Genomic DNA, 4,026 nt, shown 5'->3' with positions numbered 1-4,026 from the left:
TCAAAATTGGACATATGTTCAATCATTCTAGCACAAAAAGTTATCCAGCCAAGCACAACTTGTAAAATCATGATGATAAAAAACTAGAGAGAACCAGGATCACAATGCAAAAAACCTGGTATTTTTTGGATGAGTTTTCAAATTGATATGAATTTTTAAAGATGAGAGAAAAATTAAGAAAACATGTGAAGCATATATGGAATAATGTGGAGGGAAAATGAAAAAGAATGAAAGCATTTGAATATTTGCCACGGCTGGGAATCGAATTCGGTATGCATTTGAATTGTTCAGCGCGCCAAGGTGCAACGCACCGTTTCATTTATTCACGTGGCAAGGTCAAAGTTGACGCGTTCAGGTCAAAACGTTTTGAACCAATGAAAATGACAAGCAAGCGCATATGTGGACCAATACATGTTAAACCCTAAACTAACACATGCAAATGCAGAAAACTGTTTCCAAAAGGATCAAAAGTGTGGCCATAGGCAAGATCTTCATCTTCTTCCTCGTGAAGAAGATGAACAGTAGCATGTTCATGCAATTCCAGAAAAATTGTTCCAGAAATCAAAATCAAGCACACAAACATGTTGTACATTCAAAGGAGATCACGAATCCATGCATAGCTAAGCTTAATTCCAAGTATCAAGATCAAATCGAACCAAACAACATTCATACATGAAACTTTAACCTAGCCTAACTCAGTCAATATTGCATGAAAATTCATGGTTCAAAGCTCAGAATAACCAGCATAAAGAGATCTACAACAACATCATAATAGATTTCAAAATTAAGAGATTCGATTTGTGACCTCTTGAAGAGCAGATTTGGATTTGGCTTGATTCAAGGCTTGTGATAGCTCCAATGTTCCTCCATGATGCTTGTATATATGATTGAAGGAGAAATTGAAGCTTAATTGCACACGAATCCAACAGAATTTGAAATCACCATGGATGCTTCCATCTTCGAATATAGCTCAATATGGCACGGATTCTCTTGGTTCCACGTCCAATCTTGCTTAACAATACTTCATGATCAAGAATTAATCAAGAGAAAGTGTTCTTGTGTGAAGAAATTGGAAGAAATTTTGAGAGAAAATTTTGGAGAATTTGGATCTAGATCTGAAAAATGAATGCTAATCTCCTGAAAACAGTTAGGTTTTTCTTTATATATGCCATGCTAATTATGCTGTAATCATGTTTAAGCCAAATGCTAATGAGATTAATCAAGTTTTAAGGTGTATGTGCAAATTGGATTTTCACCCCCATGCATGGAATGCATGTGTGAACAGTACACGAATTTGGTTTATTTTCACTTAAAATCCAATTTTGAAACCAATGGCAATGGCAAAAAGTTCAAACAATGCACAAATTTTGAATTTTATGATTTCTCTCCAAAAAACCAATTGATTAACAAGTGATTATGTCATGACAATTCATGTAATGTGATGCATGATTTGGAAATTAGAGGTCAAGAGGAGAAAAATGCAAAAAGAGCCACTCATTTTGGAGTTTTGGTTGAAAAGATATGGCCATTTGAATCTTCAAGCATACTTTGCCATGTTTTGATCATATCTCCTTAACCACACATGAGAAATTGATGATCTTGGACTTTTTGGAAATGGGAGAGAAAGATCTACAACTTTCATGTTCAACAAAATTTAATTTGAAGCTTTTTTGATGATGTAATATTGAGTTGAAGTTGGTCCAAAATCTTTCCATTTTTGGAAAGTTCAAATTATGGGTCACTTTCTATTTTTGGAAATTTTTGACTGGACCTCAAATTCTTCAATGTGAGTGTTTGAAATGTCAAATGAGACTTGTTTGAACATGAATAAAGTATTTCTAATCACTTCCCACCTCCAAATCCACAATTGACTTTGCAGTTGACTTTCTAGGCATTTAGATTACTGGGAAATGTTCTGATGAAATTCAAGCCTCTACCACTTGGGATTTTGCTTCAAAATGACATCATAGCTCATGTGAACTCTTGATAATGATTGTGGGGTCCAAATCTCAAGAATAACCACCATCTATTGCTCAATGAATGCCTTTGATTGCCTTAACCTATTGATTACTCCATCTGCAAGACAAAGGTTAGATGACATATTTTTGTACTTTTGGTTAGTGATAAAAGGAAAAGCAATTACATACAAATGCAAGGAATGCTTGGTGATCAAGAACCACTCTCAAAAAGATGACCCACCCACAGGGAAGGAAGCAAGGTGTCTAATGATCCTTGAGGCAATGCAATGATATGATATGATACCATGAGGGATCTTAGGGACAAAATTGGGGTCTTACAGATGCCCCTATTTAAGGTCATTCTAGCCGGAGAAGTGAAGGTTAAAATCTTCATCTCGACGCGGTAGAATGGGCTTAAATAACAGTAATGAGATAAATTTTGGTCCCTAAGAGACCTCATGATGCAAATGTATGAATGCAACAGAAACAAAACTCAGTGGGGAATACCGGTCCACAAAGAAAGGACCATCCATCGGAGTAATACACTCACCAGGAACAGAGACTCTAACAAGACTCTCATGGGGATAAGAAAAAGAATGCGTGAGCAGGACACGACTTTGAATTAGGGGAAACTGACGCGGCGTGAACAGGACACGACTGGACTAGAGACCTCACTGGGGAGTAAAGGACTCAAACTGGGAAAGAAGAATTCCAAAGGAAGACACATCCATTGGAAAGACTCAAGCTGACTCAAACTATCCACAAAGGATACCTCGGATGAAAATCCGGACTCGGACTGGGGAAAAAGATTCACACAGAACCTCCCTGCCGGGAAAAACTGCATATATTGGGGAAAACGCCAATACAACACAAGGGAAAAAATCACAACAGAAACTCCACTGGGGAATGTCTAACAAAGAGACTCTCTTGGAGAAAAACTGCAAAATGAGGTGTTACCGGCTACTGGGTAACAAGCTCAAAGAGACATGTGATCTAAACACCGGTTACTGGGTGAAATAACAACAAGCTCAGGAAGAATGAATATCTAAGACCGGTATAAGGGTGAGAGATATCAATCAACCAAACATATGAGAAAGACCTGAAAAAGGTACATCAACTCAGGAAAATCTGACTCCACAGGGGACCAAGGTCATAATAGGGAGCAGAAAGGAAGGAACACCAGGGATACCGGTTATTGGGTATATAATAGGTGACCGACCGAAGCGTGGATTGGTATATATGCCAAAACACTCATCATCCGAAAGGAGGGCTTGAAAAAGCAAATCGACTTATAGGATGGACATTCGAGTCCGCAACGGGAAAACGAATCTTACTCAGCTGGGAAAAAACCAAAGAGTGCATGAGATATAATATCCATTACCGTCAGAACGTGGATAGTATACTCGCATGAGATATATTATCTATTACCGTCAGAACATAGACAATATACTCGCATGGAAGAAACACCAGGGATACCGGTTACTGGGTATATAATAGGTGGCCAACCGAAAAGAGAGACAATTGATACCAACAACAACAGGGTATACGAAAGATAACTCACAGGGGATAAATTGCAAGCATCCGACAATCATCCAAGAGACATATCAAATATTCGATTTCACAAAGGAATACGAATCTTACTCGACTGGGGAAACACAACAGGCTTCGACTGAAGAGTGCATGAGATATATTATCCATTACCGTCAGAACGTGGATAACATACTCGCATGGAAGATTATCCACAACCGGTTACTGGGTTAATGAAGGATAAATCAACCGAAAAGAAAAGCATCGGGATACCAAAACTAGGTATATAAAGATGACCGATCAGAGGGAGCAACAATCATTACCAAGCAAAAGGGTAAATGAAAGATGACTCACTAGGGATGTATTGATAAACATCAATGATCCGGGGAACAAATCACTAGCATACGGTGAAAGGACCCACTGAGGATAAAATTGCTAGCATCCGGCAATTATCCACAAGGAAGGATCTACTGGGGATACAACTGCTAGCAAACGGCAATTACCCAGAAGAAAGAGGAAATATCAACATCGAATACTGGAT

This window comes from Lathyrus oleraceus, chromosome 3 (genome assembly GCF_024323335.1).
Source record: "Lathyrus oleraceus cultivar Zhongwan6 chromosome 3, CAAS_Psat_ZW6_1.0, whole genome shotgun sequence".
Taxonomy (NCBI): domain Eukaryota; kingdom Viridiplantae; phylum Streptophyta; class Magnoliopsida; order Fabales; family Fabaceae; genus Lathyrus; species Lathyrus oleraceus.
The sequence above is the reverse complement of the archived record's forward strand: the minus strand, read 5'-3'. Positions refer to the sequence as shown.